Source organism: Rhinatrema bivittatum, chromosome 8 (assembly GCF_901001135.1).
Source record: "Rhinatrema bivittatum chromosome 8, aRhiBiv1.1, whole genome shotgun sequence".
Classification (NCBI taxonomy): Eukaryota; Metazoa; Chordata; class Amphibia; order Gymnophiona; family Rhinatrematidae; genus Rhinatrema; species Rhinatrema bivittatum.
In genome coordinates this window covers 207,440,840-207,466,560 of record NC_042622.1, presented here as the reverse complement: position 1 = coordinate 207,466,560, position 25,721 = coordinate 207,440,840, and the positions used below count along the sequence as shown (strand labels likewise).

The 25,721-nt window shown below is 45.6% G+C and overlaps 1 protein-coding gene across 1 annotated transcript in view; it reads left to right on the top strand.

Moving 5' to 3' along the window:
* Positions 1-25,721, top strand: part of TSPOAP1 (TSPO associated protein 1) — a 1,024,985-nt gene that overhangs the window by 391,687 nt on the left and 607,577 nt on the right. The window lies entirely within an intron of this gene.

The following is a 25,721-nucleotide window of genomic DNA, read 5'->3' as shown; positions in this document are numbered from 1 at the left end:
CATCGATAGCATCGACGTCATCGGAACCGGCACCGTCGAAGTTGCACCATCATCGTCAACCCTCCGGTGACCGTCCACCATCGATGACTTCTCGGCCGTTGACTCCTGTCCCCTCCCCGGATGGGCGAGGAGATCGGAAGGAAAAACATCGCCATAGACGGCACAAGTCTCGGCCCGTCGAGGATCCAGAACCATCGACCTCCGTACAGACCGAGCCACCGACTAAAAAGCCTCAATCAGACCTGGCACCGTCCACGTCTCGTTCGCAGGCACCGAGGAAACCCTCACCCCCTCGGGGTGTGGGAGCCGTGATCCCACCGGTTACGGTGGTCCCTCCGGCTCAGCCTCAGCCTCCCTCTCCCGTCGAGCCGGGTATCGTTACCCCTGGTCTCCGGGCAGAACTGGACCGGCTGGTCCAGGAGGCCATCGAAAAAGCGATGCAGAAGTTCCAACCTCCACCGGCACCGGCTCCGGCACCGATTCCGGCACCGACTCCGGCACCGACTCCCCCACCGAGGAGGGAACCGACCACCGAGCCACTGGTAGACGCTCTAGCACCGCTACTGCACCGCATGGAGGCGCTTATAATGGCCCTTCCATCGGTGATTTCAGTAGCACCGACAACACCACCGTCTCCGACAGGATTATCATCGGGAGGGGAAACACCGTTCATAATTCCCCCTTCAGGGGTGGTCCCATCGGTGCCTTCTCGTCTCTCGCCACCGATATATCCTTCGGCTCCATCGATTCCAAGGCCGGCACCGATTCCATCGACAGCACCGAAGCCCTCGATGCCGTTCACAGTTCCGCCTTCAGCACCGATGCCATCGAGATTCCACTCGATGCCCTCGGTGGTTCCTCCTAATATCCCGGATCCTCAACCAGGACCTTCAGGGCTTCAAGCCCCACATGATCCCTATGATACCTGGGGTGATGATACATCTTCTGACACGGATTTACCTTCACCACCGTCTCCTACAGAGAGTAGAAAGCGTTCTCCTCCTGAGGATCTCTCGTTTATTAATTTTGTGAAGGAGATGTCGGAAATAGTACCTTTTCAGCTACAATCTGAAAAAGATGACAGGCACCAGATGATGGAACTGCTCCAATTTCTGGATGCTCCTAAAATCATCGCTTCCATCCCTATTCACTAGGTGTTTCTGGATCTTCTAAAGAAAAACTGGGAATCTCCTTCATCTGTTTCACCAGTCAATAAGAAAGCTGACTCCACATATCTTGTCCAGTCAGCACCGGGATTTCAGAAGCCTCAACTGGATCATCGCTCTGTCGTTGTTGAGTCAGCGCAAAAGAAAGCAAAGCGTCTAAAGCCACACTCTTCAACACCACCTACCAAGGACAACAAATTCCTGGATAGTGTAGGAAGAAAGGTGTATCACGGAGCTATGTTGATTTCTCGCATAGCTTCGTGTCAGCTTTACATGACTCAATATAACAGAGCCATCCTAAAACAGATGCAAGAATATGCGGACACCTTGCCTGACCAATATCAACCACAGCTTCAAGCCCTTATTAACAAAGGGTTTGAAGCCGGGAAGCATGAAATTAGGACGGCATATGACATCTTTGATGCTTCCACAAAAGTTTCAGCCACAGCCATCTCAGCCAGACGTTGGGCTTGGTTAAAATCATCCAACCTTCGCCCAGAGGTCCAGGATAGTCTATCTGATTTACCCTGCCTAGGGGACAATTTGTTTGGAGAACAAATTCAGCAAATTGTAGCTGAATTGAAAGATCACCACGAGACGTTGAAACAACTCTCATCCACTCCATCTGATGTGACCTCCAAACAACCATCTAAGAAGGACTCTAAAAAGTCGTTCTTTAGGCCACGTCGGTATTATCCTCCATCGGCTAAGCCTCGACCTGCACGGTCTTCCAACAGAGCTCAGCCACGCCAGACTCGGAAGCAAAGACCTACTGTAGCCCCACCCCCTGGGCCTGCGGCGGGCCTTTGACTTCCCTGTAGAGAGCACGTGCCAGACCCCTCTTCCAGCCATCCCTGTGGGAGGTCGACTGTGCCACTTTTTAGACCGCTGGATACAGATCACCTCAGATCAGTGGGTACTAGCAATTATAGCACAGGGTTACCACCTCAACTTCACTACTCTTCCGGCAGACTCCCCGCCTCTACAAGCATGGAGTCTGACCAGCCACTTGGCTCACTTACAACAAGAAGTATCCCTTCTTCTGCAATCAAATGCTATAGAACCCGTCCCTCCCTCTCAGCAAGGAAAGGGATTCTACTCCAGGTACTTCCTGATACCAAAGAAATCAGGGGGGCTTCGTCCCATCTTAGACCTTCGAGCCCTCAACAAGTACCTTCAAAAAGAGAAGTTCAAGATGGTAACCCTGGGCTCGCTTCTCCCTCTGCTGCAAAGAGGGGATTGGCTATGCTCTCTCGACCTCAAAGACGCTTATACCCACATTGCGATAACCCAATCCCATCGCAAGTACCTGCGTTTTCTGGTGGGCCGAAACCATTACCAATATCGAGTACTACCTTTCGGCCTGGCGTCTGCACCACGGGTCTTTACCAAATGTCTCGTCGTGGTAGCAGCATTCCTCAGAAAGGAAGGTGTCCACGTCTACCCCTATCTGGACGATTGGTTAATCAGGGCCTCCACCCAACAGATTGCTCAATCCTCCCTAAAATTGACAATTCAAACACTCCTTTCCTTAGGGTTTCTTGTCAATTACGAGAAATCTTGCTTAGTCCCATCTCAAACCTTATCTTTTATTGGGGCGGACTTGGACACCTTACAGGCAAAGGCCTACCTTCCTCATCAAAGGGTCCAGACTCTAATATCCCTAGCTCGCCAGCTCCAGTCTCAAAACACTGCCACGGCTCGCCAATTCCTCGTTCTCCTAGGACACATGGCATCCTCGGTTCAAGTCACTCCCATGACACGACTAGCCATGAGAGTTACCCAATGGACTCTGCGACATCAATGGATTCAAGCTCTTCAGCCTCTGTCCACCATTGTCACAATTACACAAGCGCTACGCCTGTCCTTAACCTGGTGGACGACTCAAGTCAACCTCCAGCAGGGCTTACCTTTTCTTCTACCAGATCCCCAAGTAATCCTAACCACCGATGCTTCCCACACCGGTTGGGGAGCCCATGTGGACAAGTTACAAACTCAGGGACTCTGGTCTCGAGAAGAAGCCGAGCACCAGATAAATTTCTTGGAACTGCGAGCAATCCGCTACGCGCTCAAGACTTTCCAAGCTCACCTATCGAATCAGATAATCTTGATCCAGACAGACAACCAGGTGGCCATGTGGTACATAAACAAGCAGGGAGGCACAGGCTCCTTCCTTCTGTGTCAGGAAGCTGCGCAGATTTGGGCAGAAGCCCTCTCCCACTCCATGTACCTCAGGGCCACCTACCTGCCGGGAGTAGACAATGTATTGGCAGACCAGCTGAGCCGTGTCTTCCAACCACACGAGTGGTCACTCAATCCTCTCGTAGCGACCTCTCTGTTTCACAAGTGGGGTTATCCCGACATAGACCTCTTTGCGTCTCCTCAGAACCACAAAGTGGACAATTACTGCTCTCTCCTTCGGAGCCAGCACTCTCGGCCGAGGGATGCCTTCTCCCTCAAGTGGGCGACCGTTCTGCTTTATGCATTCCCTCCACTTCCTCTTCTGTCGAGGATTCTCGTGAAGCTACGCCAGGACGGAGGAACCATGATCCTGATAGCACCGCACTGGCCACGCCAAGTGTGGTTTCCCATACTCCAGGATCTCTCCATCTGCAGGCACATTCCCTTGGGAGAGGACCCGCATCTACTCACTCAAAACGACTGATGCCTCCTCCATCCCAACCTCCAGGCCTTGTCCCTGACGGCATGGATGTTGAAAGGTTAGTCCTTCAGCCTTTTAACCTTTCGGATTCGGTTTCTCGTGTCCTGATAGCTTCGCGAAAGCCCTCCACCAGAAGATCCTATTCATATAAATGGAAAAGGTACACATCATGGTGCACTTCTCAGTCCCTTGATCCCCTTTCCTGTCCAATCTCTAAATTCTTGGACTATTTATGGCATCTATCAGAATCAGGTCTTAAAACCTCTTCCATAAGGATGCATGTCAGTGCGGTAGCCACCTTCCATAAAGGTATCGAGGGTGTCCCTATTTCAGTACAACCCCTGGTAACACGCTTTCTTAAAGGCTTGCTCCATCTGAAGCCACCCTTACGTCCTCCGGCCCCATCTTGGGACCTTAATCTGGTTCTTGGTCGTCTAATGAAACCACCTTTCGAACCTCTGCACTCCTGTGACTTGAAATACCTCACTTGGAAAGTGTTATTCCTTTTGGCTATCACTTCAGCTCGCAGGGTTAGTGAATTACAGGCCCTAGTTACCTATCCGCCTTACACTAAACTCCTGCAGGACCGGGCGGTACTCTGCACTCACCCTAAATTTTTACCTAAGGTAGTTTCTGAGTTTCATATCAATCAATCCATAATACTACCTATCTTTTTTCCCAGGCCCCACTCCAACTCCGGGGAACAGACTCTGCATACCCTAGACTGTAAACGAGCTCTAGCTTTTTATCTAGACCGTACAGTTGCTCACAGGAAGAGCACTCAATTATTTGTCTCTTTCCATCCTAACAAGTTAGGACAACCTGTGGGTAAGCAGGCTCTTTCCTCCTGGTTGGCGGACTGCATTTCTTTTTGCTATCAGCAAGCTGGCATTCCTTTTCAAGACCGTGTTAAAGCACACTCTGTGAGGGCCATGGCGACTTCAGTAGCACACCTTCGATCGGTGCCGCTTCCTGACATCTGTAAAGCTGCAACCTGGAGTTCTCTCCATACCTTTGCAGCCCACTATTGTTTGGACAAAGCTGGAAGACAGGACTCCATCTTCGGCCAATCTGTCTTGCGTAACCTTTTTCCAACGTGATGTACCAACACCCTTCTACCTGCCTGGTAGGGTGCGGATGCCCTTTCCCAAATTACACCCCAGTTGTTGTGCCTGTTGCACGCCGTTGGGTGCCTTTGGTGCAAGTCAGGACATCCTCAGCTCGGTACTCACCCATTTGTGAGGACAACCATCCTGCTTGTCCTGTGAGAAAGCAAATGTTGCTTACCTGATGTAACAGGTGTTCTCACAGGACAGCAGGATGTTAGTCCTCACGAAACCCGCCCGCCACCCCGCGGTGTTGGGTTCGTTTTATTTTTACTTTTTAGGCACTGCCTGTAGCTTTGAAAATCAGACTCAAGGGAGACCCCTGCTGGCTGCAGGGTCAGTGCCGTGCTGGGCATGCCCAGTAGGGGCCAGTCAAAGTTCTGTTAAACTTTGACAGAAGTTTTCCGTGGTGGGCTCCATCCTCGATGTCACCCATTTGTGAGGACTAACATCCTGCTGTCCTGTGAGAACACCTGTTACATCAGGTAAGCAACATTTGCTTACCGCTCATAACCAAAACTCTTGTGAAACTACAACAGGACAAGGGGTCCATGATACTCATAGCCCCGTATTGGCCTCGACAAGTGTGGTTTCCCACACTTCTAGACCTCTCAGTCAGGGATCCAATACGTCTGGGAGTAGCTCTCAATCTCATCACTCAGGATCAGGGTCGCTTGCGCCATCCCAACCTCCAATCCCTATCCCTGACAGCATGGATGTTGAAAGCTTGATTTTACAACCACTCAATCTTTCCACCCATATATCTCAAGTACTTATAGCTTCACGTAAACCTTCCACACGAAAGAACTACGCATCTAAATGGAAGAGATTCACCTTGTGGTGCAAGCAAAATAAAATTGATCCTTTCACTTGCACTACTACTTCTCTACTAGACTACTTATACCATCTTTCAAATTCTGGTCTCCAGACTTCGTCCGTAAGGGTACATTTAAGTGCAATCTCTGCTTACCATAACAAGATGGGAGATGCACCAATTTCCACACAACCTCTTGTCAGCAGGTTTATGAGAGGTTTAACTCAACTCAAACCACCGATTTGTCCTCCAGTCACAGAATGGGACTTGAATCTGGTATTAACAAGACTCATGCGTTCTCCTTTCGAACCCATAGACTCCTGTGATCTTAAATTTTTCACATGGAAAACTATCTTCCTCATAGCCATTACTTCAGCTAGAAGAGTTAGTGAATTGCAAGCACTCGTCACGTATCCACCTTATACAAAGCTCCTACATGACAGAGTGGTTCTCCGTACACATCCAAAATTCCTTCCCAAGGTAGTCACGAAATTCCACTTGAACCAATCCATAGTTTTACCCACATTCTTTCCAAGGCCTCACTCCCATCCGGGAGAAGCAGCCCTACATACCTTAGACTGTAAGTGTGCATTTTACTTACACCGCACCTCAACAGACAAAAAATCCTCTCAACTTTTTGTGACCTTTGACCCAAACAAACCGGGTAAAGCAGTGGGTAAACATACTCTATCCAACTGGCTAGCAGATTGCGTACAGTTTTGCTATGAAAGAGCAGGCCTTCCTCTGCAAGGACGAGTGAAAGCACACTCAGTACGAGCAATGTCAACCTCAGTTGCACACTATCGTTCAGTACCTATTCTCGACATATGTAAAGCAGCAACATGGACTTCTCTTCACACATTTGCAGCTCATTACTGTTTAGACAAGCAAGGACGACAAGATTCAGCCTATGGACAATCAGTCTTAAAGAACTTGTTTCCAGTTTAATCCCAACTCCTTCTACACCCAATCTGCTGTGATCTTCGGCTGCCTCATTTTCTACAACAATACATCCCTGTTGCTTCAATACGAAATGACTCAGCCTCTAGCTTGCTAATCACCCATATGTGAAGACTAGCATCCTGCTTGTCCTGGGATAAAGCAAAATTGCTTACCTTGTAATAGGTGTTATCCCAGGACAGCAGGATGTCCTCACGAAACCCACCCGCCACCCCGCGGAGTTGGGTCACATACCTTTTTTTATTTTATTTTTGCTAAAGCTTATTGCTACATATGAGACTGAAGTGAGACACCTGTGGCAGAGAATATCATGGCATGCTGGGCATGCTCAGTGGCCTCACAGGGCCAGTCAAAAATTTGTAGAAACTTTGATAGAAGTTTTCCCGCGCTAGGGCTCCGTTACTGACATCACCCATATGTGAGGACTACATCCTGCTGTCCTGGGATAACACCTATTACAAGGTAAGCAATTTTTCTTTCTCAGAGGATAGCAGGATGTTAGTCCTCACAAAACCTGCCCATCACCTCGTAGACTTGAGTTTTTCCTATTTTTTTTATTTTAATCGTAATTCTATGTTATGAAACTGAAGAGGGACCCCATGTGGACACGTGTTTTAGGGCATGGGCATGCTCAGTGTGCCTAGTCAAAGTTCTATGCATCTGAGCTCCATTCTGATGATGTCACCTATGTGTGAGTACTAACATCTTGCTGTCCTCGGAGAGCAACTCTGTTTTCTATAGCTTTGAATAAACAGTAGGAAATAGAAGTGTGGACTGGTTCCATGGCTTAGGTGCCACAATGAAGACTGTGCTGAAGTCTCCTCTCAGTTGGTGTTAGCTGGGGGGGGGGGGAGGGGTAAGAAGGTTACAGAGGCAATGTTGAGAGAAAGGAAAGTGACTGACTACCACTACTGTGATGTTCCATCCCAGCCATAAAGAGTATCACTGAGGAATTGTCTGAGGAAGCATCCTTTGAATCCCCAGATCTGGTGGTGCAGCTCAGGCATGACAGAAGGGGAGGATTTTATACAAGGGCAAAAGGAAAGGGCATGAAAATGACCTGGACTAGACAGTTTAGAGGCTCTTAGGTTTCTGATCGTATATAGAATATTTCCAAAAGTCTTTGTATACTAGGTTTCTCTGCACAGTTGGTTGTATGAATCATTAGATTCCTTGGAAAACTGAGTATATCTTGATTTCTACAAGTTCTGTCAGTAACTGTCCTTTATTATTTTGGAAAATGCCATCTTCCACTTGAGTTCTCATGACAATTCAGTATACACTGAGATCTTGAGTTACTGGAATATCAAGTATAAGGCCAATTTTCAGCCTCCCAATGGTCCTTGTGAGTTCACCTCTGAGCCTGCTTGCTAATTTTCAAAATGAATCTACGGTGGAGTTTTCCTTTAAAAATTCTGTGGCAGCCAGTGCCATGGGAATTCTTTAACCTATGCACTTTGAGGCCACAACTATGCAGGGTAAAAAACACCCTTTGTATACTAATTCTGGCCCATCACTGCCCCTTTTCACCACAGCGGGAAGGGGTGTAATTTTCAAAGCAACCTCTTTCCACAGTATATATGTTTAGTTTCTATGGGAGTTCTCTGGAATACTAAAAATGTGGCTTGACGTTCCTTAGAGTTTGTCTCAAATCAGTCGGTCTGTGAGCCCATTAGAAACAATTCCCAGATTGCAATTAAAAAAAAAAAAAACTGGTCCCATGGCGCTCCACCATAATTAATCTTGTTATCTCAAGGCTTCCTATGTAATTCACTAAAAAAAAAAAAGGCGTTAAAACCTATTCTGAAGAAGCCAGGCTGAGCCAAAACTAAATGCTCACTATTGCCCAGTATCTAGGCTTCCCTTTCTATCCAAATTAGAAAAAGTGGTCTACTTTCTTGAAGAGGGTAACATTTTGCACCTTCAGCAATCTGGCTTCAAAAGCTTCCATAGAACTGAATACTACCTTTTGGCCATTATCAACGGCATTCATCTAAATGTAGACTAAGAGGATGACGCCATCTTAGTTTTTTTTATTAGATTGTTCCACTGCCTTTGATATGCTCAATGAACATTTTCTGCTTCAGAGGTTAAGAAACATTGGCATTGAAGGTGCTGCCATTGAATAGTTTGAATCTTTTTTTTTTTTTTTTTTTTAAATCCACCAAAACACAATCAGTCTCATGGGCCAACACACTCTCATCCCCCAAAAAACTCACTTGTGGAGTGCTACATGGCTCTTTTCTCTCCCCAGTACTCGTTAATATCTATATTTGTCCAATCTGCGATTTCATACAGTCCTTCAACATTGAATGCCTCCAGTTTGCGAATGACATTCAACTAATACATTGAATTATAATTCACTATCTCAGTACAGTTTGAAATGCCTCCAACTGCAATCAGAACTCTGGTAGGAGCCAAAGCCAATTTTACACAGATTGAACTGGCTACCAATAGAAACCAGAATAAAATTAAAAAACTTCTGCTTTGTCTTCAAATGTGTGAATAGACACGCTCCAGAGCATCTGTCCCTTCTTACCTCTTATACACCCTTAGAGATCTCTGGTCTTCCCACTGTCATCTGTAAAACTGCACAAGACTCTGGACTTTCAACTGCTATGTAAACAAAATTTGTAAAGAAGCACTATCATCTCTTTGCATCAAACTGTGCTACTTCACTTAGAGGTAAAAAGTAAAAGCTTGGCTATTCAACTGATAAAGTATTAATATCCATTATGCCAGGACAATTATGCAAGGCTGACTGCATAGGATACTATAATATATGTTACTGCCATTTTATAGGTTAGTCTAACATAAGCTGATCTTAAAATATGTTGAGACCATTCTTTGCAAAAAGAATATTAAATGTTTGTAAATAATTACAAGCAGGTGTCATGGAGCCCCACCTCTGGGTCACATGATTCCATCATGTTTGGACATTGAAGATTTTTTCCAGAATTTTATACGACAGAATCTGCAGTGGTTTTCTGTGTACTGCCAGACCCACAGCCACTCTGTTTTCTCTTTTTTGGACATTCCCCAGGCTACTGTATTCCCAATTAACATAAATGCCATGCTGGGTCAGACTGTGAGGGAGTCTATAGGAAACTCCCTTAGGCTGCCTTTAAGGACCAGGCACAACTGTCTTGCCTGGTCCTCCTTAAGGTCCAGACCCACAAGAATCTTGGGTGAAGGGAATAGCCCCTTACCAGAGTATAAGAACTGGGGGCCTAGAAGGGATAAACGGGCCCAGGAGAGCAGGCAGAAAGCCAGTCTGAGAAAACCTGCTACGTGTGATGTTTGTGTTACCTGAGCTTTAAGGTAAGCTGCATCATTTCTTTTGCTTTGCACTACATTTTGCACTGTAAATAAATTGCACAAAGGACACAGGCAGAGTCTGCTTTGTCATTCCTTCTGTCTGTTTTGAACCTGCTATTTATTGCCCAAACTTTCACACAGACCAAGATCCATCAAGCCCAACATCCTGTCTCTGACAGTGGCCAGTCCAGATCACAAGTACCCAGCAGATCTCAGATGAACTATTTCACTCTCAGTGATAAGCAGTAGCTTTCCCAAGTCTACCTATCTAATAACTATTTATCATTATTGCTTAAGAAAACTCACCTTTAATCCTACTGTTTCCTGTCCTTTAACCAGTTTGCAATCCACAAAAGAATATTTCCTCCTATCCCATGACTTTTTAGCTTTTTTAGAAGCCTCTCATGTGGGACTTTGTCAAATGCCTTCTGAAAATCCAAGTACACTATGGGGCGGATTTTAAGAGCCCTGCTCGCCGGTGCGCCTATTTTACATAGGCCTACCGGCGCACGCAGAGCCCCGGGACTCGCGTAAGTCCCGGGGTTCTCCGAGGGGGGCGTGTCGGGGGCGGTCCCGGTCGTCGCGGCGTTTTCGGGGCGTGTCGGCAGCGTTTTGGGGGCGGGTATGGGGGCGTGGCTACGGCCCGGGGCGGTCCGGGGGCGTGGCCGCGCCCTCCGTACCCGCCCCCAGGTCTCAGCCCGGCGCGCAAGAGGCCCGCTGGCGCGCGGGGATTTACGCCTCCGGGAGGCGTAAATCCCCCGACAAAGGTAAGGTGGGGGCTTAGACAGGGCCGGGTGGGTGGGTTAGGTAGGGGAAGGGAGGGGAAGGTGAGGGGAGGGAACGGGGGTAGGCTACGCGGCTCGGTGCGCGCCGGCTATACAAAATCGATAGCCTTGCGCGCGCCGATCCCGGTTTTTAGCAGATACGCGCGGCTCCGCGCGTATCTACTAAAATCCAGCGTACTTTTGTTTGCACCTGGAGCGCAAACAAAAGTAGGCCTATTCGCGGAGTATGAAAATCCGCCCCAATATCTACTGGTTCACCTTTATCCTAGAAACAGGATGCTGGGCTTGATGTACCATTGGTCTGACCCAGTATGTCATGTTCTTATCCACAGGTTTATTCACCCCTTTGAAAAAGTGTAGCAGGTTTGTGAAGCAAGACTTCCCTTGGGTAAATCCATGCTGGCTGTGTCCCATTAAACCATGTCTATCTATATGTTCTATGATTTTATTCTTTAGAATGGCTTCTGTGACTTTTCCTGGCACTGAAGTCTGGCTCACTGATCTATAGTTTCCCAGATCACCCCCATATCCCTTTTTAAATATCAGTTACATTGGCTACCTTCCAGTCTTCAGGTACGATGGATGATTTTAATGATAGGTTACAAATTACTAGTAATAGGTCTGAAATTTCATTTTTTTAGTTCAAGAACCCTGGGGTGTATACTACCTAATCCAGGTGATTGCTGTTTTTCAGTTTATTAATCTGGCTTACTATATCTTCCTGGTTCACTGTGATTTGGTTCAGTTCATCTGAATCATCACCCTTGAAAACCGTTTCCAGAACAGGTATCTCACCAACATCCTTATTAGTAAACATCAAAGCAAAGAATTCATTTAGTCTTTCTGCGATGGCCTTATTTTCCCTAAGTGCCCTTTTAACACCTTGATCATCTAACAGGCCAACCAACTCCCTCGCTGTCTTGGTGCCTCAGATATATTTTAAAAAGATTGAGTTTTTGCCTTTACGGCCAACTTCTCTTTAAATTGTCTCTCAGTCTGTTTTACATTTAACTTGACAATGCTTATGCTTTTTCCTGTTTTCTTCAAATGGCTCCTTCCAATTATTGAAAGAAGTTATTTTGGCTAAAATAGACATTCACCAAAAACAAAACAAAAAGCCTCCAATGAAAATCCCTCACGAACAGAAATTATCAAGTGCACCCAGGGATATAAGAATATATAAGCCGATGAACTAATGTCCAGTATTGCTTTTCTTGGGGAATGACAGTTTAAAGGTACAAACTCACTAGCAAGCCAAGTACTGCTTTGCTCTATAATTTTTTTTAAATTTATCTATTATGCAAATAAAAATTCTTAACATATAATATTTCATTGTTACTTTGAACAACTAATGTGAGAAATACTATTATTCAGATACATGTAAGATAGTCCTCCCAATGGAACTTAAAGTGCGTCAGTTCTGTTGAAATTGAAATTGCACTTATCTTAATTGTTATATATATGGATCTTCCATCCAGAATATTCCTCCCCAAATTCTAAAGCACCAACTTGCCCAACAGTTCTTGCCCCTGACGCAGATGCTGTTATGCTTCCGGGATGTGAACCCTTGGTCCAGCGAAGAACGAATGTTCAGTCTCTGATTGGCGAAACCTCGACTCGGACTGTCACGAAGATCTGGATGCAGGCACCTCCAGCAGGGCGAGGTATAAAGCTGAGCTGGCGCCTCCAGCAGGTCATGGACTCGAAGGTGGATGTCCTCAGCAGGTCGTGGAAAGTAAAGCTGAGCTGGCGCCTCCAGCAGGTCGTGGACTCAAAGGAAAAATAGTTCAGGGAATGAGAGTTTGAGGGAGTTCCACAGCCAGTCCAAGGGTCGAGAGCCAAAGAGTACCTCGCAGCCGGTCCAGGGGTCAGATGCCAGAGAATACGCCAAAGCCAGTCCAGAGGTCGGAAGCCAGAGAAGATGCCGCAGCCGGTCCAGGGGTCAGATGCCAGAGAATACGTCAAAGCCAGTCCAGGAATCAGGAACCAGAGAATACGTCACAGCCGATCCAGGGGTCAGGTGCCAGAGAAGAAGCCACAGCCAGTCAGAAGTCACTACCGAAGATCAGGAACCACAACAGGAACAAGCCAGGAGCCGAGATGAAGTCAAGGCAGAGTCTGAGGTGCAGGACCTGCCTTTAAATAGCTCCCACCAGCTGGCACACCAGGGAAGAGCCAATCCTGATGCAGGAGGCATCCTGCAGCGAATCAGAGGCAGCGATGTAAGCCCCTGAAAGGGGGCAGAGCCAGCAACCCGGAAGAGGAGCCGAAACGCCGCGGCCATGTTGTGCTGCGGTCCGCGGCCCCGGACCCAAGACCCAGCACCTCCTCAAAGTAAACGCGGCGGTCTGCCGCGCTGGTAAGTGGCGGTTTCCGGTCGCGGCTCACAGATGCCCTGCTTCTGCGTCAAGGGCTGGGGGACTACATAAAAATAAACAGTCATACAAATCCCAAGAAAAATCAATCGGCTGCAAAAACGTAATACTTAGGTTAACATTCATGTATCTTCTAATTGTCGTCACGCCATCAGACGGCGTGTGACTTGACATCACACTATTTAAAAGTCCCGGGACCAATCACTATCTTGTCCCACCTTTAGACACGCCCCTGTTGACCAATTAATCCAGTATCCCAGTAGAGACTTTGTATCTGTCAAATGTCATGTTCAATCAGTAAAAAAAAGATCTGATGTTCATTTACTATATCTTTTTGGTATGTGTATGTATTTATTTTGTTGAAATTGAAAAAGTTCCTTTGGGATGAGACTGATTATAAGAGAGGGAATGTTTATACCTGGTCTTCTAGTAATTATCTTAGATGTAGAAAGAATCGGGTTACGTTAGTGGACTCTTCAGATGATTCTTCCGGTAACGATAACAGTAAAGGTTAGTTCTCCACATTTATAGTCCAATCAGCATTTTTAGAGGGAAGACCCCTGCCATGAAGTCAATCATGCCCCATAGAGCCCACTCTCTCGGGTCATTGAGCTTACCTACAATCCAGACAGTCCAGGAATCTGTAACATGTCTTCAAGACACATCTGATGCACTTGGAGTCATTAATTTATCTAAGAAGATTTTGTTGCCTGCACAGATTTCACTTTTGGACCCACCAATCCTATTCGTTGTTCGAAGGGGAAACATTTTTTTACAACTGTTCATTTGACAATTACGTTTAAAACTGTTTTTCTCCACACATACTGCACAAGTAACAATGACAGATCCCTCAGTGGTGTTTCAGCCTTTGAGGTGGGTTCCTCCAGGAAACATTGATGCAGCAATTGCTACTTTTGCTGAATTAGTCAGAAGAGATGGTTTATATTCAACGAAGTCACCCACTAAAGTCAGAAACAATCTTACTGTAGAGGAACATTTGGTTATCAAACCAGCTGACAAAGGGGTTCTATTGTTCAGGATCTAGACAACTATTTGGCTGAGACTGCACAGTAGCTGAATGATACTACTTTTTATCTCAAACTCTCTTCTGACCCTATGGATCAGATCAAAACCTTGATAGATCCGTTAGTTGAGTCAGCTGTGGTGGCCAGTTGGATTACGGCCAAGGAAGGTCAGGTCTTGACAATTTCATACCCGGTATGTCCAGTGTTTTATCTTTTGCCTAAGGTACAAAAAATTTTGACTGCCCCTCCAGGTCGACCAATAGTTTCTTCAAGAGGTCATTACTGGAACCATTGTCTCAGTTCGTGGATACAATTTTGTGGAATTATATCCTACAAATCCTTTCATATGTACATTTATTTATTTTGATTTATATTCCGCTTTTCGCACTATTTTCAGCACTTCAAAGTGGATTACATTCAGGTACTGTAGGTATTTCCCTATCCCCAGAGGGCTTACAATCTAAGGCCTGGATTTATAAAAATGCACTTTCTACTAGGGTAACATCAAGCTAGGTTGAGAGAACATTGCACAAATCTCATCTTTGGATGAGTTTCCTCACTCCAAAGGACATCAAATCTTCACAAGAGAGCACTGTTCTGTTCGTACATCTCACTTTCAATGTCAAAGTGGCCCCTAACCCCTATGCTAATACCTAAACCTCACCTCCAGTTACTAGGTGGGCCTCCAATACACATATAAATACCCACCTAGGGTGAGGGCATTTTATCTCTCTCTCTCTTTCATTGCAATGCACGATAAAGCCGTAACGCACGGCTTTACGCAAATGAAAAAGGTGTAGTTAAAATTTGCGTTAAAGCCATGCGATATTGCTTCACAAAACTGTGATCCTAGCTCACTTGGTGCCAAATTCCTCCTATTTTTCTCATTTGCTTCGCACCATGCGTTAAAGGCGCTTAACGCATGCAAAAACGCCTTATAGTACTTTGATAAATGACCCCCTAAGTTTGTACCTGAGGCAATGGGAGGGTAAAGTGACTTTCGCAAGGTCACAAGGAGCAACAGTGGGACTCAAACCCTGGTCTCCTGATTCGTGTTGGGTAAGTTGGTGCTTTAGAATTTGGGGAGGAATATTCTGGATGGAAGATCCATATATAAACAATTAAGATAAGTGCAATTTCAATTTCAACAGAACATCTTACTTCTTTAAGTTCCATTGAGGAAATGGGGAAGTACCTGGAGGAAGAACTAAAAGGATGGGAGAACGAGAGAGATGTGGATCAGCAGTGGACCAATCTAAAAGGAGCAATCACCAAGGCAACTGCTCTATATGTTAGAAATGTAAAGAAAAGCAAAAGAAAATTGAAACCTATCTGGTTCTCAAAGGAGGTGGCTGACAAAATTAAAGCTGAAAGAACAGCATTCAAGAAATATAAAAGATCCCAAAGGGAGGAGCACAAAGAAGAATATTTGTTTCAACTGAGGGAGACAAAGAAATTAATCAAGTTGGCAAAAAGGCAAGTGGAAGAGAGGACTACCAAGGAGATAAAAAATGGTGACAAAACATTTTTCAGATACATCAGCGAAAAGAGAAAAGTCCAAAGTGGTATAGTGAAATTGAAAGGTGGAAATGATCAATGTGTGGAGAGAGACGAAGAAATGGCAGAAATATTAAACGAATACTTCAGCTCTGTGTTCACTAAAGAAGACCCTGGAGAAGGACCATCTCTACATAACAAGAAACTGGAGAGTAGTGGAATAGATGAAAATCCTTTTACAGTAGAAAATGTATGGGAAGAGCTAAAGAATCTGAAAGTGGACAAAGCCATGGGGCCTGATGGGATTCATCCAAGGATACTGAGGGAGCTCAGAGATGTTCTGGCGGGTCCGCTGTGTGACCTGTTCAATAGATCCCTAGAAATAGGAGTGGTACCAAGAGATTGGAGAAGAGCGGTCGTGGTCCCTCTTCACAAGAGTGGGAACAGAGAGGAGGCTGGTAACTACAGACCGGTTAGCCTCACTTCAGTGGTGGGAAAAGTAATGGAGTCACTGCTGAAAGAGAGAATAGTGAACTATCTACAGTCCGGAGAATTGATGGACCAGAGGCAACATGGATTCACCAGGGGAAGATCCTGTCAGACAAATCTGATTGACTTTTTTGACTGGGTAACCAAGGAATTGGATCAAGGAAGAGCGCTCGATGTCATCTACTTGGATTTCAGCAAAGCTTTTGATACTGTTCCGCACAGGAGACTGGTGAATAAAACGAGAAGCTTAGGAGTGAGTGCCGAGGTGGTGACCTGGATTGCAAATTGGTTGACGGACAGAAGACAATGTGTGATGGTAAATGGAACTTTCTCTGAAGAGAGAGCGGTTTTAAGTGGTGTACCGCAAGGATCGGTGTTGGGACCGGTCCTGTTCAATATCTTTGTGAGCGACATTGCGGACGGGATAGAAGGTAAGGTTTGTCTTTTTGCGGATGACACTAAGATCTGCAACAGAGTGGACACGCCGGAAGGAGTGGAGAGAATGAGACGGGATTTAAGGAAACTGGAAGAGTGGTCGAAGATATGGCAGCTGAGATTCAATGCCAAGAAGTGCAAAGTCATGCATATGGGGAGTGGAAATCCGAATGAACTGTATTCGATGGGGGGGGGGGAAAGGCTGATTTGCACAGAGCAGGAGAGGGACCTTGGGGTGATGGTGTCTAATGATATGAAGTCTGCGAAACAATGCGACAAGGCGATAGCAAAAGTCAGAAGAATGCTGGACTGCATAGAGAGAGGAATATCGAGTAAGAAAAGGGAAGTGATTATCCCCTTGTACAGGTCCTTGGTGAGGCCTCACCTGGAGTACTGTGTTCAGTTCTGGAGACCGTATCTACACAGGGACAAAGACAAGATGGAAGCGGTACAGAGAAGGGCGACCAGGAAGGTGGAGGGTCTTCATCGGATGACATACGAGGAGAGATTGAAGAATCTAAATATGTACTCCCTGGAGGAAAGGAGGAGCAGGGGTGATATGATTCAGACTTTTAGATACTTGAAAAACTTTAATGATCCAAAGACAACGACAAACCTTTTCCGTCAGAAAAAAATCAGCAGAACCAGAGGTCACGAGCTGAGGCTCCAGGGAGGAAGACTAAGAACCAATGTCAGGAAGTATTTCTTCACGGAAAGAGTGGTGGATGCCTGGAATGCCCTTCCGGAGGAAGTGGTGAAGTCTAAAACTGTGAAGGACTTCAAAGGGGCGTGGGATAAACACTGTGGATCCATCAAGTCTAGTGGGCATAAATAAAGAGGAGGCAGCAAAACACTGCACGGAGCGGCAGTAGCCACAGAGGCATTCACGGAGCGGGATGCCAGTGTCCAGTAGTTGGTGTTCCACCTTCAGGCAGCAAAACACTGCACGGAGCGGCAGTAGCCACAGAGGCATTCAAACACTGCACGGAGTGGCAGTTGTCACAGAGGCATTCACGGAGTGGGATGCCAGTGGCCAGTGGTTGGTGTTCCGCCTTCACAGAGTGGAGGGATGGAGGGCTGCCATCTCCAAAAAAAACCAACAAAAAAACAAACAAACAGCAGGGGTGGGTAAGAGTATGGGGCAGGGGTGTGGCCTGCTTGTTGCGGCGGTTGCTACCCCTGATTGAGCTGGATGTTCACTGGGATGCGGATACGGCGCTGCTCTCTGCATTGGTGGAGGGGTGGAAGGGAGTTGGGGCCGGAGGGTGCTGGAAGCCAATAGTGACGGGGGGGGGAAATGGATAAACTGCGTGGCTTGCTGGGCAGATTGGATGGGCCGTTTGGTCTTCTTCTGCCGTCATTTCTATGTTTCTATATTTCTATGTTTCATTGGGAGGACTATCTTACATATATCGGAATATGAGTATTTCTCACATTAATTGTTCAAAGTAACAATGAAATAAGTGTATTATATGTTAAGAATTTTTATTTGCATAATAGATAAAATTCCAAAAAACCTATGTCATTGGTTCATATATATTTGGACCTTTAAACGGTCATTCCCCAAGACAAGCAATATCGGACATTAGTTCATCAGCTTATATATTCTTATATCCCTGGGTGTACTTGATAAAATAGACATTCACATCGCATTTTAACCATGCCAGCAATTGTTTGCCTTTTCTTAGTGTGTGGAATACATTGGGACTGTGCTTCTAAGATAGTATTTTTAAACCGTGTCAATGCCTGTTGTACACTTAACCATTGCAGTTAACTTTTTTTTTCTGTTTTCCTCATTTTCCAAGTTTCCCTTTGTAAAATTTAGTACTAGAGCTGTAGATTTACTTTTTTCCCCCCCTTCTAGTTATTAGTTCAAATTTGTTCATTCTATGATCACTATTGCCAAATGGCCCAACCACAGTTACTTGTCACACCAAATTCTGCGTTCCACTAAGAATTAGACCTACTGAACCAGATGCTCCTTGAAGCAGTCATTTATTCCATCCAAGAAATTTACCTCTAGCATGTCCTGATATTACATTTACTTAGTCAATATTGGGGGTAATTGAAGTCTCTTATTACTGCCCTGCCAAATTAGTTAGCATCCCTAATTTCTCTTATTATGACCTGGCTAAACTTTTCTCCAGCACCATGGGATTTCTACCCATACTCTAATGTGCACTTAGTCTCTTGCAGGATCTTTATCCTGTTGGACTCTGTGCCATCCTGGACATAAAATGCCACCCCTCCACCAAGTTGATGCTCCCTGTCATTGTGATATAATTTGTACCCTGGTATAGCACTGTCCCATTGGTTAAGCTCCTTTCACCAGGTCTCTGAGATGCCAATTATGTCTATCTTATCATTCACTGCTATACACTCTAACTCTTCCATCTTACTTTTTAGACTTCTGGCATTGGCATATAGACAATTCAAAGTGTATTTTTTGTTTGTATTAACCTGCTTTTCAGTTGACAGGGATAATTTTGAATCTTTTGGCTCAGGTGATTCTTTACTTTAAGACTAATGAAAGAATTAAAGCTCTTCAAAAAAGGCTTAAAAACATGGCTCTTCAAAAAAGCATTTCACATTGAGGTAGCTGAATAACACAAAAACAGCTGAAAGTCACCAGTAAAAATGCAGAGTTGCTTATTTTTTATTTTTCTCATATTTAAGTATTATATTAGACAGTATCAACATATGATTACGCTAACAATCATAAATGGTAACCACACCCATTCCCCATTTAGAGTATATTATTGAACTATGTAACCGTATAATACTGGCACCTTTTGGATAATTTAGAAACCAAACATATTTGTGCCTAACTGTAAACCATTGTGCTGGTGCACTACTAAACGGTATAGAAAAGTTTTAAATAAATAAATAAATAAATACTTATAGGCACATGCATTATTTTTGCTTTTATTGGAACCTCTGTTGGGATACCCTGACTCTCCTGTTTCATTAATATCCTTCAGAGATACCTCCTTCCAAACCATGTGCTGCTGAGCACCTGTCGGCTTTCCCATTTATTTAAAAATTTGTAGACTGCTTATCATACTTCCTAAGTGGTTTACATTAAAACATATACAATAAAATGTAAGTCCATAAAATACTTTGGTTCATAAAATAGTGAATAAAAATGATACAGTTAAAAAAAAAATCTTCTCTGCCATTTAATGGTATGTCCTTTTTTTTTCAGTTTTTAAGCCTTACTACATCTGGCAAACCTCGAAAGGCTATAAACATTAAAAAAAAAAAAAAAAAGAAAAAACAAAAAACCACCTGCTTCTGCTTCTCACTAATTAAAAGCTGGTTTAAAAAAGCGCTATAATAGTGTCCTGAAGTTTTGCAAAGAGCTATCTCGATATTAGAAGGCAATATTTTGTTTAAAAGCTGCTCTATCTCTTAATTCCATGAAGTTAGCAAGTAGCTTATTTAAAACAAATCAAAGAAAATTATTTTTCACTCAGTGCATAGTTAAGCTCTGGAATTCATTGCCAGAGGATGTGGTTACAGCAGTTAGTGTAACTGGATTTAAAAAAGGTTTGGGTAAGTTCCTAGAGGAAAAATCCATAAACTGCTATTAATTAATAAGCAATAGTAGTCTGAGCCTTATTTAATGTTAGGGTACTTGCCAGGGACTTGTGATGTGGATTGGCCACTGTTAGAAACAGGATACTGGGCTTGATGGACCCTTGGTCTGACCCAGTATGGCAATTCTTATGTTCTTATTGCTCTCTGCTTCAATGGCCATGGGAAAAGGGGAATTAGATTCAGACAGCAACCAACAAGGGCCTCAACTTTTACGATTTGGGTAACTTGCTGATGTGGCCTTAAGCAAAAGCCTGATACTTTTGATGTAACTCCAACATTGCACTCTGCTTCCACAGCAAGGATAAATGGAAATAGGATTCAAACAGCATCCAACAAGGTCCCTGTCTTTACAGTCTGGGAAATTTATAAGCATGGGGGCAATCTAAACAATGCAGAAGATACTTGCATAAGCTTGCTGGATAGATCATTTGGTCCTTTTCTGATGTCATTTCTATGTTTCTCCTAGGACAAGCAAGATAGTCCTCACATGTGGGTGACATCTCATGGAGCCCGGCACAGAAAACTTTTGTCAAAATTTCTGGAAGCTTTGACCAGCACACTGAGCATGCCCAGCATGCCGCTATCCACACGTCCATGCAAGGTTCTCTTTCGGTCTCTTCTTTTCCGCAGTGCAGTTGCCTTGTGGTTCGTGGAGCTCAGTTTTTCTTCCTTTTCTTGACAATTTGGGTTTTTCTCGACTTCCTCATCAAGTCCTCCTTCGCGGTCAGTTCCTCCTCGGTTGGTAGGTTTTTCTTTCCGTTTTTTTCCTCTAGCTTGCGGTCGACGCTTGACTGCACGCTGGGTGTGTTTTCTCTCATGGCATTGACCGCTTATCGTTGTTCTCACAGGACAAGCAGGATGGTAGTCCTCACATATGGGTGACATCATCAGGATGGAGCCCAATCACAGAAAACTTCTGTCAAAGTTTCCAGAACTTCCAGAACATGCCCAGCATGGCACTAACCCTGCAGCCAGCAGGGGTCCCTCTTCAGTTTTCTTTTTTCCAGGCAGCAGTAGCCTCGCGGTTTAGGAGCTCTGAAGAGATTCCTGACAGGAATTTTCCTCACAGACTTAATTAAAATTACTTCGCACCACAGGGGTCCCTCTAACTTTTCTCAAGCCGCAGTACTCCGGTAAGTTTTTCACCGTTTTTCGTCGATTACCATTGTTTGGCCCTCGCGGCCTACTGGCCATCGACCGTACCGCGGCTCGATTTTTCTATGGCCATGGCGTCAGGTTTTCATCGGTGCCCAGACTGTACTCGTACCATGTCTATATCAGACCCTCATGGAGTCTGTGTAATGTATTTACGTCGTGAGCATGATGTCCTGACTTGCACCAAATGTGCCCTTATGACACCGAAAGGTCGCAAGGCCAGAATGGAGAAGATGGGACTCTTTTTCCGTGCTCATACCCCGACGCCATCCATCGCATCGACGTCATCGGAACCGGCACAGTCGAAGTTGCACCACCATCGACAACCCTCCGGTGACCGCCCACCATCGACGTCTTCACGGCCATCGAATCCCGTTTCTCCCCCTCAGGATCGAGGGGATCGTAGGGAGAAGCATCGCCATCGGCATCGTAAGTCTCGGACTGTCGAGGGAGCGAAATCATCGACCTCGCCACCGTCCGAGCGGCACCGACCACTCCTGCGACAGGGACAACGTGTCCACCCTCACCCGATCGGGGTTTGGGAGTCGCAATTCTGCCTGTAAAGGTGGTCCCTCCGACTGTGCCTCAGCCTCCCTCTTCCGTTACGGAGCCGGAGCTGATTGTCCCAGGTCTCCGGGAAGAACTGGACAGGCTGGTCCAGGAGGCCATCGACAAGGTGATGCAACGACTCCAGGTCCCTCCGACACCGGCACCGAGAGTGGAACTGGTCATCGACCCGATTCCAGCAGCGCTGGCACCGCTGCTATCCCGGATGGAGGCGCTCATGGCAGCCCTTCCACCGGTGATTCCCCGGTCTCCAATGGCTACGGTGCGCTCCCTGATGACTGCTTCATCGGGAGGAGAAACACCGTTCCGCATTTCTCCTTCGGGGGTATTGCCTCAGCCATCGATGCCATGTCGTCCCTCGCCACCGATTCATTCATCGGGAGCGATACGCACATTGGCGCCTTTGCCGGCACCGATGACCCCCAGGGCATCTGCGGTGCCCCCGGCGATTCCTTCGATTTTCTCGGAGCCTCAGCCAGGCCCTTCGGGTATCCAACCCCCTTCTCGTCCTACAGGTCAGCCTCTGATCCTTATGACACCTGGGGTGATGATACTTCCACAGACACCGATGATTTACCTTCACCTCCTTCTCCTACTGAAAGTAGAAAGCGTTCTCCTCCAGAGGACCTCTCTTTCATTAACTTTGTGAAGGAAATGTCGGAATTGGTCCTTTTTCAGCTTCAGATGGAGCAAGATGATAGGCACCAGATGATGGAGCTTCTCCAATTCCTGGATGCCCCTAAAGTGATCACTTCTATTCCCATTCATCAAGTTCTTCTTGACCTCCTCAAAAAGAACTGGGAAAATCCTGGATCCATTGCCCCAGTACACAGAAAAGCTGACACTACTTATCTAGTACAGTCAGCCCCGGGCTTTCAAAAATCTCGGCTTGACCACCACTCAGTTGTGGTAGAATCAGCTCAAAAGAAAGCGAAAAGGACGAAGCCACACTCCTCTACCCCCTCCTGTCAAGGAACACAAGTTCCTAGACAATATTGGTCAACAAGTGTTCCAAGGGGCCATGCTCATCTCCAGAATTGCTTCTTACCAGCTGTACATGACCCAATACAATAGGGTCATTTTCAAGCAAATACAGGACTTCTCTGAAAACCCTGCCTGACCAATTCCAAGAACATCTTCAAACCCTTGTCAACAAGGGCTTTGAGGCAGGGAAGTATGAGATACGATATCTTCGACACCTCCACTAGAGTGTCTGCAACTGCCATTTTGGAAAGACTGGAGGGTGGCCAATGTAACCCCAATATTTAAAAAAGGCTCCAGGGGCGATCCGAGTAACTATAGACCAGTGAGCCTGACTTCAGTGCCGGGAAAAATAGTGGAAACTATTCTCAAGAACAAAATTGTAAAGCATATAGAAACACATGATTTAATGGAACATAGTCAACATGGATTTACCCAAGGGAAGTCTTGCCTAACAAATCTGCTTCATTTTTTTGAAGGGGTTAATAAACATGTGGATAAAGGGGAACCGGTAGATGTAGTATATTTGGATTTTCAGAAGGCTTTTGACAAAGTCCCTCATGAGAGGCTTCTACGAAAACTAAAAAGTCATGGGATAGGAGGCGATGTCCTTTCGTGGATTACAAGCTGGTTAAAAGACAGGAAACAGAGTAGGATTAAATGGTCAATTTTCTCAGTGGAAAAGGATAAACAGTGGAGTACCTCAGGGATCTGTACTTGGACCAGTGCTTTTCAATATATATATAAATGATCTGGAAAGGAATACGACGAGTGAGGTTATCAAATTTGCAGATACAAAATTATTCAGAGTAGTTAAATCACAAGCAGACTGTGATACATTGCAGGAGGACCTTGCAAGACTTGAAGATTGGGCATCCAAATGGCAGATGAAATTTAATGTGGACAAGTGCAAGGTGTTGCATATAGGGAAAAATAACCATTGCTGTAGTTATACGATGTTAGGTTCCATATTAGGAGCTACCACCCAGGAAAAAGATCTAGGCATCATAGTGGATAATAGTTTAAAATCGTCAGCTCAGTGTGCTGCAGCAGTCAAAAAAGCAAACAGAATGTTAGGAATTATTAGGAAGGGAATGGTTAATAGAACGGAAAATGTCATAATGCCTCTATATCGCTCCATGGTGAGACCATGGCTTGAATACTGTGTACAATTCTGGTTGCCGCATCTAAAAAAAGATATAGTTGCGATGGAGAAGGTACAGAGAAGGGCAACCAAAATGATAAAGGGGATGGATCAGTTTCCCTATGAGGAAAGGCTGAAGAGGTTAGGGCTGTTCAGCTTGGAGAAGAGACGGCTGAGGGGGGATATGATAGAGGTCTTTAAGATCATGAGAGGTCTTGAACAAGATGTGACTCCGTTATTTTCACTTTCGAATAATAGAAGGACTAGGGGGCATTCCATGAAGTTTGCAAGTAGCACATTTAAGACTAATCGGAGAAAATTCTTTTTCACTCAATGCACAATAAAGCTCTGGAATTTGTTGCCAGAGGATGTGGTTAGTGCAGTTAGTGTAGCTGGGTTCAAAAAAGGTTTGGATAAGTTCTTGGAGGAGAAGTCCATTAATGGCTATTAATCAATTTTACTTAGGGAATAGCCACTGCTATTACTGGCATCAGTAGCATGGGATCTTCTTAGTGTGTGGGTAATTGCCAGGTTCTTCTGGCCTGGTTTTGGCCTCTGTTGGAAATAGGATGCTGGGCTTGATGGACCCTTGGTCTGACCCAGCATGGCAATTTCTTATGTTCTTATGTTACGCTGGGCCTGGCTCAAGTCTTCTGACCTTCGCCCAGAAGTACAAGATAGGCTCTCTGACCTGCCCTGTATAGAAGATAATCTGTTCGGTGAACAAATTCAGCAAATTGTGGCTGAGTTAAAGGACCATCATGAGACCCTCAAACAGCTCTCATCGATGCCTTCTGACTTCCCTTCTAGACAGCCCTTCAAGAAGGACTCCAAGAAGTCATTCTTCCGTCCAAGGAAGTATTATCCCCCACCAACAAGATCCCGAGTTATGAGGCCTTATCAGAAATCTCAGCCCCGAAAGCAAAAGCCACAAGCAGCTCCCCAGCCGGGGTCTGCTTCAGGTTTTTTACTTTTACTTGGAGAGCAGCAGCCTGATCCCTCTGCCAAGCATACCAGTGGGATGCCGATTATGCCACTTTCATGGAAAATGGCAATCAATCACAACCGACCAATAGGTGCTGGCAATCATTGCTCAGGGTTAGCATCTGAATTTTCTTGCTGTTCCACCAGACTCACCACCTCTACAAGTGTGGAGAGTAACCGACCACTCTGTCCTTCTGGAGCAGGAGGTTTCCCTTCTTCTCCAGTTAAGAGCAATAGAACCTGTTCCTCCTTCACAACAAGGCCTAGGGTTCTATTCCCGGTACTTTCTGATCCCCATAAAATCCAGGGGGCTTTATCCAATTCTGGACCTACGTGCCCTCAACAAGTACCTCCAGCGGGAAAAGTTCAAAATGGTAACCTTGGGCTCGCTTCTACCTCTTCTACAAAGAGGAGACTGGCTCTACTCCCTGGACCTCCAGGACGCATACACCCACATCACGATAGCTCCAGCTTATCGCAAGTACTTCCGGTTTTTAGTAGGCCCAAGGCACTATCAATACAGAGTGCTACCATTTGGCCTAGCATCGGCACCACGAGTCTTTACCAAATGTCTCGCAGTTGTCGCAGCTTTTCTCAGGAAAGAAGGTGTTCACATCTACCCCTATTTAGACGACTGGTTAATCAGGGCCCCATCAAA